Source organism: Canis lupus, chromosome 20 (assembly GCF_003254725.2).
Source record: "Canis lupus dingo isolate Sandy chromosome 20, ASM325472v2, whole genome shotgun sequence".
Taxonomy (NCBI): domain Eukaryota; kingdom Metazoa; phylum Chordata; class Mammalia; order Carnivora; family Canidae; genus Canis; species Canis lupus.
The window spans coordinates 12,911,127-12,928,651 of record NC_064262.1 but is presented as its reverse complement, the minus strand read 5'-3'; the positions used below and the strand labels follow the sequence as shown (position 1 = coordinate 12,928,651).

Genomic DNA, 17,525 nt, shown 5'->3' with positions numbered 1-17,525 from the left:
AAAAAACTAGTCACGTTCTGGCAAAGCATGTTGTATGATAAACAGACCATAAACAGAAACTACCACTGGCACTGGGGCAACATCCAGCTGGGTTTCTTTATCCCTGATCCCAGTTTCAGCTGCAGGTTTTTTCCAGAAAGAACAGTAGCTTGATTTACTCAACACTCTGCTGAAGTCAGGGTGTGGTCACGCTTCTCTAAATAATATTACAAATGGATTTTCCCTGAACTCTTGTAGCAACAGGATCTTAAAGTGGTTACTGGTAAGAAAAGGTGAGATTAAGGTCAAAATGCACATCTACACAAAAGTAATAAATAAGGATTTTTTTCTTTTTTAAGGACCACCTAGAGACAATAGAGGCAGGAGTATTATGGAATCCAGAAGAAAGAGGGAATATAGCACAGCCCATGAATATTTTTTTCAAGCTTTCAACACGGAGCCACAGTAACAGTTCAATGTCTTTGCCAGCTTCCCTGTTAAGCACCGACAATTTCACCCCAAATTGTTACAATACGCTATTAACTGCCCCCAAATACAAATCAATCGTTTTCTTGTTGTTGTTTTCTTTTTACTTATTTATTTTTAAATCGTTTTCTTTCTCGGTCATCAGGTCTAAACGTAAAAGCGAATCCAGAAAGATCAATTAAATGTCTCCTTTACCTGTTCTAAAACACTACCAACGAGAGATTCAGAAAGTTAAGACTCGGCAGCCTTTTCCTAAGGCAGGGACGAACAGGAATGTGTTTAATAAATTAATCATTGCATTCAGCGGTTCAGCGCCTGCCTTAGGCCCAGGGCGTGACCCTGGAGACCCGGGATCGAGTCCCACGTCGGGCTCCCCGCGTGGAGCCTGCTTCTCCCTCTGCCTGTGTTGTGTCTCTGCCTCTCTCTGTGTCTCACGAATAAATAAATAAAATCTTTTTTAAAAAAAATTGCATTCCTTCCCTCTGGTTGGCCTAGAGAATAAAAATCCACCTCTGCTCCGCGAGGGTGCAAAGCCGCCCTTTGCGGGCCGGCAGCCGCGCGCGCCGCAGGGCCCACCCCGGAGCCCGGAGCCCGGCGCCCACCCACCGGGGCACCTTCAGCGTGCTCGGCGCCCAGGCAGGGACCGGCTCTCCATGGGCGAGGGCGGGACTCCGGGCTCTAAGTACTCACTAGGTAGGCAGTGCTTGTGACGTGAACTTTCTTTCCTTCTCGGCCACTCTCACGTCGCAAGCCCTCTAGAAGGAGGGGAAACTGAGGCCCGGCCTCAGGGGCCTGCCAGGGGTCACAGAGCCCGTAACGCGCACACACGGGCCCAGCACGCGGGTCTTCGCCAACGTCCCAGGGCCTCTGCCTGGCTCGCCGGGCCCCAGGCTCCGCCGGCGGACTCTCGGAGGAAGAGGGCCCGGCCCCGGGCGACTCCCACCCGGGTCGTGCTCCCGTCAGCAGCCTCCGTCGACAGAAGGCGGCGCCCCCGCTCCCGCCACCAGCTGCCAGGCACCGCGCCGAGCATGTGCTACGGCTCGCGGACACGCCCTCCGCCGCCCTCACCCAACCCCGCCGCGCGCCTGCGCGCCCCGACCGGGGTCCGTGGGCCCGAGGGCCCCTGCTCACGTGGGGCCCCACGTGGCCCCGCCGCCGCCAATAGCGACCCAGGGCCTCGCGTCGGCCCCGCCCCCGGCCCCGCCCCCTCGAGGCCGCGCCGACCCCGCCGGGCGCGTGCGGCTCCCTGCTGCGGGCTGCGCTGCTGCTTTGCTGCCTGCGCTGTGCGCGCGCGTGTGAAGATGCGGGGCTCGGAGCCCGGTTGAGGCCGCGGAGGCCACAGGCTCCATCCAGGGGGAGGAGGGGCAGGCGGGGGCGTCGGGGAAGGCCTCGGGGAAAGGGCTGCTTCCCAGGGAAAGGAAGGGAATAGGTACCCCTGGCTGCACACACTGCCCTTTCGGGGAAAGCCAGGAAGAACGCCTCCAGGTTCTCCCATTTTACGGTTAAGTCACTCGAACCCGCGCTGACTCCATCACGTCGGGAGCACCCGCAGTTACTTTGCCGCAGCAGCGCGTGGAGCAGTAGTGGTCCTCCGCGGAGCACTGCCCGGGGCCCTGGTTGGTGATCTTCCAGGAGGAAGAGCAAGCTCATGGAGATGACCTCATCCAAGGTCACTCACCTGGCCAGCGGCCTTCTCCTGGGCAAGTCCAGGGCCCGCTTGGAACTTCAGTGACACTTAGACTTCTGTCATTAACCCAATTACAGGTATTGTCGTGCAGCTTTCTCGTGGATGGCCTGACGAAGGAAAGATAGGGCTACATCTAGACCACATTGCTCTGTCCCAAGCCCGACCTATGTACCTATGTCAGCGGTGTATATTCTCATGCCATGGGTCCCTCAACTAAGCCACATGCCCCTTAAGAACACCAAGTATTTTTGTTGTTTTAAACACTCCTTAAAAGCTGTCATGATGGTTTCTGATAACATGTGAAATTGCTGATACAGGACCTAGTCAAACATGCATCCCCCATTTGTCCTGTTTGGCAGCATATAGTTGTGCTCGATTATGAGTTCCCATAGACAGGTTTTTTTAAGTTGCTACCTGGGTGCAGATACCGTGGGAGATAGCTCCAGATCTGCAACTCTACCTCCAAACTTCATTTTCTTGTTAATACAGAATTGCTGCTATTCTTGTCTCTCTTGTCTCCGAGGGTGAGTCGTTTCACTGAGGATTTCTGTCAGACAGTTGTAAGAATGGGAGAAGGATTAAGGAACAATGAGAATTGAACAAATAAAAAAGCCTTTACTGATCTAAGATCTTAACGTTCTTGTTTCTCTCTGCCACCCTCTCCTCCTGAGATTTTAGAACTCATTGACTGTTCACCGAATGCTTTTAATCACATCTTTCTTCATAATGTTTGGAAGAAGATCTTTCCTGCATTTGGATTTGTACAGCCTGAGTTGAAATTTTGGCGGAATGGAAGCGCTGGAAATAGGGTGTGTGGGGAGGCAGTGTCGTGTGTTAAGGAAAGAAGGATAAGAAAATCCTGGTGAGGGGAGATAACTAGAGCTTAGAGAAAAAGAATGAAGACAAAAAAAAAATAGACTGGATGGCAGATCTAGCAGATTGTTCTGTGTTCTAATGGTAATGATATTCTTGAGCATGAAGATTTGTACATTGTGTATGATGACCGAAAAACATTACCATTTCGTTATTTGAGGAGTCCAGAGAGTTCTGGCAACAAGGTTGGAAGAACATAAGGGGGTCTGATAGTTTAGTACCAGAAAGATAATCTGGGATCCAGTAGATCTCTCTGCACATTGTTTTCGTGTCTCTACCCTAACCCCATGTTGAAAATCAAAGACTATGGTGAAGGAATAACTGGATAAGGTAGGTACACCGGTCTCTGCCTGAACCTGGATGCTGTTGCTGAAATTCCTGGGGCGATACGATACAGCCTGTAAGGACTCAAATGCTTTGTCTAACTTTGCCCCACAGATTGGAAGGTGCCAGATAACTTACTGAATGCTGAGCTCCTTAAGGAGCTCCTTGTACACCTACCATGGATCTTATATGTACTGCACCTCACCAAATAATCTAGTTCAGAGGATGTCCTTGTGGCAACCTATAATCCTCCTAAAATGAAGTTTTTTGGAATACATGCTGAAGAAATTGTGTATTTCAAAATTATAAAAACCCTGGTTGAAGCCTTTTAAAAACACACACAAAAAAAACCTGTTTCAGTTTGCTTCAGGGGTCTCATCTTGCAACAGGTTCACACTGTTGAACACAATGTTTATTCAGTTGGGTAAGTTATTTTGTCAAATCCAGGTTCCAGGATCCTTACCCCAACTCCCTTTGAAGCTCTAGTGCCTCCTGCTCCCTGTAAAAGATAATAACAGCTGTGAAACTGAACAGCATTTTGATTTCCCTTCCCATGAGACTGACAGAGGAGGCACAGGAAGGGGAGGGAAGGTTGTAACAAGAACATATGATCGCTCAAAAGCGGAGTTCACGTGATGATTGATTAGGGAGATGTCACTAGTTACCCTGTCCACAGCTGAGGTTAAACACAGGCTAACAATAGCCCAGGAGAGAACAATTGGAGAATTCATTAGTTGTGTTCCCCTCCGACCCCCACCTTCCAGGCTTAGTATAGGCTCTGCCCTGATGAGAAGCAAACTTTGGAACTAGACAGGGCTTCTGGAGTTCACGGCTTATTCTTCTCACCTGGCATGTGTGCAAAATGGTCAAGCATATTAATAGGTGACTTGGCCAACACCACGTAGCTGGTTAGAGAAGCAGAGCGAGGATTAGAGCCACTCTCCCTTTAAAGACAATTACTCATCCCATTTGTCCCCAAAATGGCCATCAATTTCCCCCCACCTCACACAAGGATGTGCATGACACAACATCCATCAGCAAGTGGAGTCTCTTTCCACCCCTTGACTTGGTCTGTGGCTTCGTTTAATCAATAGGATGCAGTGGAAGGAACATTCTGAGACTCCCCAGTTTGGGCCCTAAAAGATCTGACAGCTTCTGCTTCCTGCTAAAGCATGGAAGCCAGCCTCCAGGCTTTGAAGAAGCCGGGCTTGACTACTGAGTGATGAGCCATAGCACGTGGACAGAGACAACATGTGGAAGAGCAGCACGCGCAAGGGAAGCCTCTTTGGACCTTCCAGCCCAGCCTAGCTACAAGCTGAACACAGCTGAATGAGTTACCCCCACCAAATCACATGGAGCGGAAGATCTACCCAGCTGAACTCTATCCGCATTCCTGACCCAGAGAATCATGAAAAAGAGACGACCTGGGGATCCCCCGGGTGGCTCAGTGGTTTAGCGCCTGCCTTTGGCCCAGGGTGTGATCCTGGAGACCCAGGATCGAGTCCCGCATTGGTCTCCCTGCATGGAGCCTGCTTCTCCCTCTGCTTCTCCCTCTGCCTGTGTCTCTGCCTCTCTCTGTCTCTCATGAATAAATAAATAAGTTTTTTTAAAGAGAAAGACACAACTGAAAGATCCCCTTTATCCTTTGCCTTATTCTATTCACTTGATTATCATAATTAAGAAATCAGGCCATTTGACAATAGTTAGGTCTCAGAAGTCTGAGTAAGGAACCTGATCAACAAACACTTCCATGTATCTCATCCAGACAAGGTGGTTTTCTGCTTTAAACTCAAGACACTAAGGCCATCAATTAATTAATTTTGCTAATCAACCAGTCCTGCTCCAGTTACATTAACTTACACTTAGCATTTAACTATCACAAAATGTTCTTCAATTTTAATGTTCTGGTTATCTCATGATGCGTTATAGACCACCAGAAACCTTAAGGGCTTAAGAACACTTCTTTTGCTCACGACTGTGCAATTTGGGCATAGCTGCATGAAGACAGCCAGTCTCTGCCCTACTTCAGCATCAGGTAAGGCTGGCTTAAAGGTCAGTTCTCTCCCATCTGGAGATTGGCGGTGGGAAGAAAACTTGAACAGCTGGAGCTAGAACAGCTGGGCTTCTCTGAGATTACTATCTCCATGGAGCTTCCCACGTGGTCTACCCCTCTTGGTGGCTTCAGGCTGGCTGGTGCTTTTATAAATCAGTTCAGAGATCCTAAGACACAGTCCCAAGGAAGGGAAACTGGCAGAAGTTGCATCACTTTGCATGACTTAGATTTGGAAGTCGGATAATGTCCTTTCTGCCCTGCTACTGGTCTACCCATATTCAAGGAAATAGGCTCCACCTTTTGATGAGATGTGCCAACATCACCCTGTTAAAAGAGCATATGGGAAAGGCTAGGTTAGTGTTACCATATTTGGAAAACAATCTCACCTCATCCAGCTTCCAAACTCGGCATATGAATTTCATGCTAGGACTAAAATCTTGATAAAAAAAACTAATTCCAGAAGCTTTGATTTTAAAAAAAATTATTGCTAATCACAATACTTATGAAAGTTAATTCACTTTCCTTACAGATGATTTGGTTTAGGGGCCACAGTTTATCATCTTTTTGCCCAGAGATTTGGATTATAGCTGGGGAGAGGGGAATGTGTATAACCTACTGTTATTGCTGTTTTGTAAACCTGCCCCTTCTTAAAAAAATAGATTCACTGCTTATAGTTGAAACAAATAGGGTAGTCATAGAAAGGTTAAGACTATGAATTTAATCTGGCTCTGGCAGCCACATATTTTAAAGAAATTAGTTTTGTATGCTCTGTAACATGCTCTGTATGGATGAATGCTAATTACTTACATGTCTACTTGCACATTCATGCAGACACACCACATTCATTCAGTATCTTTTATTCCTGAGGGATTTCTGGCTTCTCAACCCAGTTCACCTGCTATTTTGTTTTTTTAATCTGGCAGTGCCTCACCAAAGGTATGCAGTGCCTTTTTAATTGTTGCCTGGCAACACTCATGCTCAGGACAGGAAGTGAAGTGTGCAGTATCTCGCTATAATTCTGGTAGGAATCATATTGTGCCTAACACTTAGCCAAATTGAAGTTTGTGAACAGCAAAACTAACATTTCTATTATTGCAGAAACGTGTCCCAGGACCTGTATTAATCAGAGAAGAGCTGCTAAACTTCTATGGCATTTTGTAGTTGTTTTGAGACTCTTACAAATAAAATTAAATATCCAGTAAAAATATCCACATCTTCTTTGCAGATTGTTGTACCAACATTAAATATTGGTCTGTGGTCTGATCTCTAAACCTAGTTTTTCAGCTTCATTTCCTAAACTGTTTTCATTATAACCTGAAGATATGATTTTATGAACCTTTTAACATTGGCTTTCCAGACTATCTTTGGAGATTCCACTTTCAAGTTTACCAAAAAACTGCATTACCAAAAGCTTTGGTATGTATCTAATGTTTGAAATTTATCTTTTTAATTTTTTAAAATTTCCTTATTTATTTGAGAGAGAGAGAGAGAGAACAAGCAGGAGAAGAAGAGGGAGAGGGAGAGAGAATCCCAAGCAGACCCTGAGCTGAGTGCAGAGCCTGACACGGGGCTTGATCTCAAGACCCTGAGATCAGGCCCTGTGCCAAGACCAAGAGTCAGATGCTTAACCAACTGTATCACCCAGGCACCCCAACGTTTGCATTTTAAATTGCCTTCTGAACAATGTGATTTCAGAGATTTTGTTGGTCAACTGACTTCTAACATTTCATGTCTTTAAGTTAAATGTATAGCTAACAGAATCCATCACTGAACAAAAAAAGTCTTTAATAATGAGAGTTGTCACCCTTTAATAATGTTTATTGGGACTTTTTCATTTACATACCTTATCTCTTTTAAAGCTGAGCAGTCCAAGATTATTTCTGCAAGAAGCACAGTAGAATGAGAGGTGAGTTTGTTTCTAGCTGAAACATTTTAATATTTTGACTCATTTTAAATGGAATGAATCTGTATTAAAAAGTATTTGTCAGAAAAAAAGGAAATTAGGTTACTTGCCAAAAAATGGCAAAAAGTGTGCTTGCGGGGGTAACTTTAATCTAGTAAAAAAATGAAATTGCTGCGAAGAAATCACAGAGCGCATCTTTGTCACAAGCTGATGAGATGCATTACTTTTCAAGTAGCTTAAAAGAAGAGCCCTGTCTCATATTAAGCTGCTGGATTAACACATCTGGCCAAATAAGGCAAGGGCCAGCCAGCACCCTGCAGTTCCAAGTCTGTGCGTGCTCCTTTTGCAAAGCCACATTAACCAAGGAAGCTTGAGTTTCTAAAGTAGCTACACACTCACAGACATTCTCAGGCAAGTCATTTTCATTTAGAGATGAGGAAGTTATTGCAACTAATATAATTTATTTGTATCACCCCCCACCCACCCACCCAAGAAAAATGAAGAATGATTTGAACCTGCCTTATTAGAATGTTCAGATCAAATTGAACTTTAGGCCATTAACTCCCTGACCATAAAGAATATCTGACAGTGTCAGTTCTTTAGGGATTCTCTTCAACCCAAAAGAGTGGTTCAACAGGTGCTTCAAGTTCTCTGTGTGTTTACTCCACCCTAGAGAAAGGTGGATAAACTCACCTGATGATCCTTTCCAGTCTTGGCATTAATACTGTAACTGAAACTCAGTTTAAAAAACTGAAGAATTGCTTGGCATTTCACCTAATCTCTCTAAACATTCGTTTTCTCCTTGGTAAAATGAAAGTAATCCCACAGGGCCTACTTTTTTTTACAAGACTACTGTGGGGGAAACACACAGGTCAGACAATAAGTAACATGAACTGAACATTTCCTATTATCTCTACCCTCTAAGTACATTATATGTGTTGTTCCACCAAATCTCCACAATAACTTTATGAGACAGGTACAGAAATCACTCAGGCTTAGGAAATGCAACACCTTGCCCAGGCCATATCTGGTGTACGGCAGACGCAAGATGTGAACTGACTTCTACTAAAGCTTATTCCACCTCCAATATAAGACCTATGAAAACAACTATGAAATAGGAAAATGATAGGCCAACATCAAATATCACCATTATTAAAATTTCCTCACTGTGAACCGTTATTTAAAAGTTACATTGTGGGGGATCCCTGGGTGGCGCAGCGGTTTGGCACCTGCCTTTGGCCCAGGGCGCGATCCTGGAGACCCGGGATTGAATCCCACGTCGGGCTCCCGGTGCATGGAGCCTGCTTCTCCCTCTGCCTGTGTCTCTGCCTCTCTCTCTCTCTCTCTGTGTGACTATCATAAATAATAAATAAAAATTTTAAAAAAAAGTCACATTGTGGGATACCTGAGTGGCTCAGTGGTTGAGCGTCTGCCCTTGGCTCAGGTTGCAATCCAGGGGTCCTGGATCAAGTCCCACATCAGACTCCTTGCGGGGAGCCAGCTTCTCCCTCTGCTATGTCTCTACCTTTCTCCATGTCTCTCATGAATAAATAAATCTTAAAAAAAAAAGATTTAAAAAGTTACATTGTGTGTGTGTGTGCACACCACATGCATGTTCATATATTGTTTTTTAAGGTTTCTATTTTTGTCGGTTTGGGGGGCATAATGTTTCTATTCAGATGGTTTTTTAATTATATGAATAATTGGTACAGAAACTCCAAAAAATACAGAAAACTATAAACAAAAAGAAGAAATAGTGTGATGGTAAATCAAACATAGAAGCATGTTGGATAAGCAGCAACTCCCATTTCTCAAAAAAAGAAGGAAGGTCATTATAGAGCTTTACTCAGGGCAAAAATAAAGCATTTTAGTGCCATGCAAATAGTTAGAATGCTCATATTTGTTAAATGAGGGTCAGGATGACATATTGACTATAGCAAATCATCATAGCTTTTTGGCTGTAAACAGATAAAAATAATCAAAAGAATAGCTCAGTAAGCAACAAAATGCTCAATCGAGGTAAGATTTGGCAGGCATCTTGAGGCTAGGTTTGCTGACATTCCTAAAGAAACATTCATTTCTAAAAATCCAGACCTAGAAGAAAGATCCAGTAGTATTAGAGTAGTTTGCATAGGATGGTTTAGAACGTATTTATTTGTAAAGAATGACCTGAGTACAGAATTAGGCAAATATTCATTTGGGAACCTGATCAAAAGTCAGAGAATTCCTGGAATTCAGAGTTGTACCTTGGACTTCAATGGGACCTTCTGGGTCCGAAATGAGAGTAGAAAGCAGGATCCAGGAGTCTGAATGTGAGGGGTTCTCTTTCAAAGGAAGAGGTGATTGCTAGAGATGAACAGATCAGGAGTGTCTGCTACTCTGTTTTAGTTCATTGCTGGCAGGAAGAAGTCTGAGAAAGAAAACCAGAAGATCTCAGGCGGCTGGAAAGACTTTCAGGAAGCCTGCTGAGAATGTAGCCAGAGACAAAAGCATCTCCAGCATGACGTCAAGTGCATCTGCTCCTATCTCCGTTCCTATCAAAAACGAAGGTATGTTTTGTCTTTCCCTGAGTTCTACTCAATTCCTCCCAATGCCAGCTTCAGGCATCCTGAGAGGAACTGCTTTTCATAATGTTTCCCGGGATAGGTCATCTCTCCTCAGGTTCAGAAGCTGCAGTGAACCTCCTGAAACCATGACTTTTTCACTCAAATCTAATCCTATCCATCCTCTGTACCACCTGGACTCCCTCTATGGCATCTCCAGCTACCAACCGGGGAAAGAGGAAACTCCAGGAAAAAAAATTTGGGGTGGGGTGTTGTTCCCACACCGCATACCCTCCAAGTACCCCCAGTGACAAGTTAAGCAACTTTCCCAAGTTTATGTACAAAGTTCTTGAATCCCATCTGTCCTGCCCTTTATTCTTCTCTAAGCACGAACAACCCAGTTCTCGGACTCTTCACCAATCACAGGGAAAGTGTAGAAGTAGAGAAAAGAACTGATGTTAACTTCCTCCAGGAAAACCTTTCTGAAATGATCATTCATGTAGCCTTCTTCCTTCTGAAATCCCATGACTAGAATGTTCTTGAACATTTAAAGTAGACTTAACTATTAGATGGAAGAAAGCATCAACTTAGTCCCTCAGACAAAATCATTTGCTTATAAGGGCACCTGGGTGGCTCAGTGGTTGAGCGTCTGCTTTTGGCTCAGGTCGTGATCCTGGGGTCCTGAGATTGAGTCCTGCATCGTGCTCTCCACAGGGGAGCCTGCTTCTCCCTCTGCCAATGTCTCTGCCTCTCTCTGTGTGTCTCTCATGAATGAATGAATAAAATCTTTTTAAAAATCATTTGCTTATAGAATAGGGACCAAGTCTTATCCCCATAGGCATTGAACATGCTTAATAAATTCATTAATTTTAAAAAACCCACAAGCCCTAGAGTGTCTAAAATATCAGGAGAGGGAGTTTTAAATTAATGTAATTGTTTTCTATTATACACACTAGTCAGAAAGTAATCTGACCTAATACCAGTCTTATTTTCCTTAAAAAAGAAGAAAACCTTTCAGTTGTAAGAAGCAGTTTAAATGAAGAACTACTAAAAAGGAAACAAACAGGGAGATTCATGCTGCTCAGGCAACAAAATCAGTGAACAATGAAAGCCATAGTAGGCATTGAAGGTTATAAACAGAAATATAGACTGTAATCCTGGCCTCCATCACTTTACTGCAAAATAATCACCATTTCCACAGTTTCATTCATTCTTTGCCTCTTACGAGCAACTTGACAGCTCCTCTCTTCTTTTTTCTTATTCCAATATTTTCTTCACTCATCAGTAGTAACTATCAATTTACTTCTTATCAGCTGTACAGTTACTGTATAGTTATCACAGGTTACTACCTGTTGTTTCCCTATTATAAAAAGAGGCCCAACAAAGTTGGAGCATGAAGAGCATTTAATTAGACATTTAGCATTTGAGTCATCCAGACTCTTAATCCTAATTTTGATTTGCTTATTTCCTTATCTTTGGGAAAAAAAATCCACACATTGGTCAATCATTTCATACAAGAAAGCAGTTCAGTGCTCATATTCAATAAAATTTCTTTGAAAGAAATTTGGATCATTTTCTCAGTAATGCTTACTTTTTTTTCCCTTTCGATCATCAAAAATATAGAGCTGAGCAAACTTAAAATAGTTTTGAATGTATGTACTTACGTTTATATGTATTGTTATTTATAGGCAAAACTATTCAGTGTATAGTTAAATGAGATTTTTCCCAAGTGATCATATTATATTTCTGATGGGTAGATTAAGACTTGCATTTTTGATATGTTCATTTTAATTTCAGGATCAATATTCTGAAGAAGAAAGATACTCTGATACAAACCTAAAAAATAACTTTGATTCTTTTTATTACCATTTTGTGTGTAGGATCCAGCTAATGCTGGATGTTCTATTCCATGTCTGATAGTAGTGGAACAGCTTTCTCTTTTTTGTAGCATACTATGGAACTCTTCCAAAATTGTCAAGTAGTCATTGTATTCTTATAAATAGCCATGTCTATATTAAATTCAACGTATGGTTTGAAAATTATTCAGTAAACCCTGTAAAAGGCTATTGTTGACATCTCCCCCCAAAAGAGACAGAGAGCTGACTTAGGTTTGAGTCATTTATGGTGACCACCTAGCACAATAATCAAGAAAAAAAATATTCCAAGTTCCCATTCTATTTATTTCGTTAAGAAAATGCCAGCTGGTTTCAGCACTTCCCTGTTTATATGAATACTAACTTCAGGCTTTCAAACAAACCTTATTTGATTCAGGAAAGTCAGGAATAGAACCTGAGTGAGTCGTCCAGTGTCAGATGTAGCCTATGTGCTCCATGCTTACAACTGACTCATGAAATTCTGATGTCTGGAGGAGATCTATTTGATCTCTTATTGTCAGCTATATAATCTTCCAGATTAAATTGCACCAGAAATAATCTGTGTACATTCCACAGAGAGTAAATAATCAGACATATCTCTACTCCTCTTCCTCCACACACATGACTTTGCTTGTGATTATCTAAAACTTGCAGGCCTGATATTTTCACTAAAGCCCTGCAATTACAAGTATTATGTAAATAGCCCGCTGTCATTTCCAACTGAAAAATGTATTTTAAATGTGACAAAACCAGGAGCGCCTGGGTGGCTAAGTCGGTTATGTGTCCTGATTTCAGCTCAGGTCAGGATCTCAGGGTCCTGGGATCCAGCTCGACATTGGGGTCTGTACTGGGTGTGGAGCCTGTTTCTTCCTTAGATTATGTCTCTCTCCCTCTGCCAACCACTCCCCAAAAAAGCAACAAAACCAGCCTGCAATAAATGCAATTTAGGGTTAAGTCTCTAAGTAACCTCATTGAGAGATTCTGAGGTACAGGTAATGCCCAACTGATCCATCTTTCTCTTTAAAATACAATTATGTATAACCAAAAATCACTTCTCATCTGTGTATATAGAGGTTCCCTGGGGTTGAGGGAATTTCACTGGAAATAGATTTTTCTAACAAGATTCCAGGTTTTGCTGAATTTGCTCTGATGTGAATATTTTCACATAATTGCAAACACATTTTTTACTTTGTATAACTTTCTAAAGATATTGCTCAAGGAAGCAACAAATACAAATTTCCTATTTGTTAATAGAGAAAACAAAAGATTAAACAATCCAGTTACCTAAAAGGAGCCTAAGTACAAAAACAGCATGGGAATATTTTTGAGTTGAAATGTGTAAAAATACATATATTTTAAAAAGTGCAGAAGTTGATCAAATACATATGGAATAAAAATGATAATTGAAAAGGGATACGGAACTAAGAACAATACTCGATATTGAGATAACTGGTTACCATTTTAGGAGAAAAATTCATATCTTACACCAGGACAAATTTGAAATGCATAAAAGATTTGAAGACAGGGCACCTGGGTGGCTCAGGGGTTGAATGCTTGTTTTTGGCTCAGGTTGTGATCCCAGGGTCCTGGGATCGAGTCCCACATCAGGCTCCCCACAGGGAGTCTGCTTCTCTCTCTTCCTATGTCTCTGCCTCTCTCTGTGTGTCTTTCATGAATAAATAAATAAAATCTTTAAAAAAAATTTTGAAGACAGACAACAACAAACTACTCAAGCCATAGCAGACAAACAAGATACTCTCTTAGTGATCTTGGGGTAAGTTGTCCTTCCCAGCTACGCATCAAATCCAAAAGCCATAAAAGAAAACATTGGTAAATTAAACTACAAAAGAATAAAACTGCTGCAGCAAAAGCCATCACAGGCATATCAAAATACAAACGATAAGGTGAGATAAAAATATTTACAACTCATATTACTAATGAAGATCTTACCTTCTTAATATAAAAGACCTTTTTCAAAATGAGGGGCAAAAAAAACCCAACAGTCCAATTGGAAAATCTTAAAAGAGATAAACAATAAGAAAATGAGATGTCATTTTCCCCCCAATCATTCACAAAAACAGCCTAAGAGATAAATAACATAAGAAAAAAACACATATTCTCATATATTGCTGCTGGTGGTATAAATCCTCTGGGACATTTTGGCTAAAATTATTAATGATTACATCCTTTAACTAGTAATTCTACCTCTCTGGAGATAATTGTGAAATGACCACACACAAGGTTGTTCACTATAGAGTTGTTTTTTGGAAACAACCCAAATACTTATCCACAAGAGACTGGTTAAATAAATGACGGTACATCCATACTATACTAGACAGCTGTTTAAAAAATAAAAAGAAGTATAAGTAAATAAATCTTTTTTAAAAAGGAGACAGAGAGAGAGAGAGAGAGACAGAGAGGGTTGCCTGGGTGGCCCAGTTGGTTAAGCATCCGACTATTGGTTTTGGCTGAGGTCATGATCTCAGGGTCATGAGATTGAGCCCCACGTGGGCCTCCTTGCTCAACAGAATCTGCTTGAGATTCTCTCTCTCCCTCTTCCTCTGCCCATCCCACTCATGCTCTCTGTCTCTCTCTCTCAAAATAAATAAATAAATATTTAAAAATTTGGAAAAAATGAAAGGTTTTGCATCCAAGACAAAAGATCTTTAAGAAATAATGTTCAGTGAAAAATAAAGTGAAGGCACAAGTGTGTGCAGTATTTTACCTTTTGTATAAAAAAAGACAAGCCTATATTGATATTTGCTGGTAGATACCATATTTACACACGAGTAATAATACCATCAAGTATGTGGTCCAGGCTGGTTGGGAACAGGGTGGGTAGGAGATAGGATTGAAAGAAAGACAGTTTGATTTTTGGATTTGTTTTTTCAATAATATACTTATTACCTATTCACAAAGTATTATTATTATTTTTTAAAGATTTTATTTATTTATTCATGAGAGACACAGAAAGAGAGAGAGGGGCAGAGACACAGGCAGAGGGAGAAGCAGGCTCCACATAGGGAGCCTGACGTGGGACTTGATCCTAGGACGCCAGGATCACACCCTGGGCTGAAGGCAGGTGCCAAACTGCTGAGCCACCCAGGGATCCCCCTATTCAAAAATTAAAGGTAAATGAACGTTTTAACCTAATCTAAGCCTAGTAGATGATCACATTTGCTTCCGATTATACATCTCTTTACTGACACATTTTCTAAAACTGCATGTTGTGCTAGAAATTTAAAATAAATTAAGTTTGGTTAAAATTCATTATTGAAAAACTAAGTCACAAAAATTATTTTAATCTCATACCTGACTTTGCTTAGTCAATTTAGAATTTCTTCTTACAACTCTGTCCTTATGCTTCAGCTTCTGATAAAATTCCATTTTGCTTTGAAATATGTGAGAACATCCACTAATCAAAGAGCCTAACCTTGTCACTGAAGCATTCTAATCCATTCGAAGCATTTATAAGCATATAAACATGTTAAAGTGTTTTTTATGTGAAGTTTTACATATTTTATCATGTGCACAAAGTTTAACTAAAGAAGTTAATTGGCCATCTGCATTTCTTAGCCATTTTTCCTCCTTCTCAAGGGGGATATAATATCTTACTTTTAGCCTAGGGTTAAAAATCATCCCTTCAAGTGGTAAGATGTTTTTAGCACATGCAAGGATGTTTTCCTGTCTGTATAAGATTCTTACCACACGACACCATATTTCTCTTAGAGATCTTTTGGCTCTTTACCTTAAATACAAGAACTTATCTTTCTTATTTTTTTTTAATTGACACGATTAAGATTAATGCTCAGTTCATTCCAAATGCAACTTAAACTTTAAAAATTCCCTTAAAATAAGTATGCTTCTCCAACTAGTTCCAGTTATCTGCCCTCAACCCACCCTCCTGGTATCTTTTGAAACACTTCCCATAATCACTAAATAATTTATAATTTGTCATTTCATGTTTGTCTTCGTGATAGAATGCAAAGATATTAGCCAGATCTTTCCTAATTATCAAGGTGCATTCCCTAGGCCCTAAGAAAATATAGCAGAGTGCCTTTTACATAAGAGCTTCTCAATATATTTATTTGAATAAATGAACAAACGAATTGCCTTTTTTTCCCCCCAACACCTTTCCATCTGTTAGAAATGAAAAGTGTTAGAGGTTAGAGACTATTTCAAAGGTATTGGTTACATGTAGCTAACATATAATTGAATCCAATTATATACATTTTTCATTTATTGTTAATGAAGCAATCATATATCAGTGTAAATTTAATATTGACAGGACCAGTAATTCAACATCTTCGAGGTAATAGAACTTGGCGGGCTTCGTTAAATGTAATGATCACATTTCAAAAAATATTTTGCATCAATAATCCCAACAACTAGTACTTCTTACACTTTACTAAGAATATCAACTAGAGCAATGAAGTGGCTACCCATCTATAAGGTGGGTTCTACATAGAATACAGCATATTTCCAACAGGCAGTATTTTCAGAAAGACCAGCAGAATCAAGCCAGCATTGGATATTAAAAATATTTATAGCATGTACAAATGGAAAATATATCTTCTATTCAAAATAGTTTAATTTTCTTTGGGTTGTTATAATGACAATTTCTTTAACCTGATGAGATAACAGATTTTTAAAGATGTAATCATGTATTTATCTTATGGTTTGCACAAGATGTACCTTTAGTACATCCAGATTTTCATAATCCATCAAACAGTTTTTCAGTATGTGTTATGGCAGGATATTCTAGAACTGCCAAGAAAAGTAAATTCACAGAGCTGCCTGCAACTCACTAACTATAACAAATTAGCATAAGCAGCCCCATTTTAGAAGGAATGGCTTTTACAAGTTACACAGAAAAATAATGTGATTTTTGCATTTGTATCATTAAAAACTGTCCCTGTAGTACATGATTTCATCATAAATATTAAACACAGCCCGAAGAATTTAACACAGGTAGTTAGTCGGTTTGAGGTGGAACTTTTTAGCGAAACAGAATGGGTTATGACCTTAAGACTAACTAGGAAAACTAGCTTAAAAGTACCTATTTTTATGGATTTTTTTCTACTTTGAAAAAATGCATATCAAATAAAACCTCTCAACACTTGTCAGCTCTCCTGTGAACATACCATATAAATGGACTGGCACCGACTGCCAGGAAAAAGGAAAGGCCAAATTACTCCCTTCCACCCATGCTGTGAAGTTCAGAGAGAAATCTGTCCTAGACCCATACCATACAGATAGCATACAATGAGCCATTTAGCAAGAACTGAAGAATGGATAAAATTCTTCAGATTTCTCCGCACAATAGCAAAGACCTTGTTTTCTTAGTCACCCTCACAATTTAAAATGCCTCTGGCTGGTTATTCACAGCACAAAACAAAGGTGAGCCTTTTCAAACATCTAATTAGCTTAAGTTCTATTAATTCCAGCAAAAAGAATTAATAAGTCCAGAAGGCAAAGAAAACTATGGCTGCAGGCTTACCTTGTTTCAAATATATCCATCCTGCGGTCAGTTGCCTGTGCACTACAAAGCATCAGTACCCAGAATAAACTAAGAACTAAACAAAGATATAGAGTCCACTTTGTGCACTATGCTGGTAAGCATGGAACCATCAGGTAATCATTGATAATCAACTGAAAAGTATTATCTTTTTACAGAACCTAATACACTGTTGGAAGCTACTGAATTTTGTGAAGGACACAGCTTATGGACACAGGACCATCGCTAGCCCCTTCCACTATGAAGGGTGGAGAAAGCTTGAACCAGCTTGCTTCAGAAGGGATG

At 41.0% G+C, this 17,525-nt stretch overlaps 1 long non-coding RNA gene across 1 annotated transcript in view; it reads right to left on the bottom strand.

Moving 5' to 3' along the window:
- LOC125753204 (uncharacterized) overlaps positions 1–1,517 on the bottom strand; it is a 36,994-nt gene extending 35,477 nt beyond the window's left edge. Inside the window, exon 1 of the long non-coding RNA XR_007404414.1 lies at positions 1,156–1,517. This is a non-coding gene — a long non-coding RNA (uncharacterized LOC125753204). The remainder of the gene's footprint in view (positions 1–1,155) is intronic.
- Between the last annotated feature and the right edge of the window lie 16,008 nt (positions 1,518–17,525).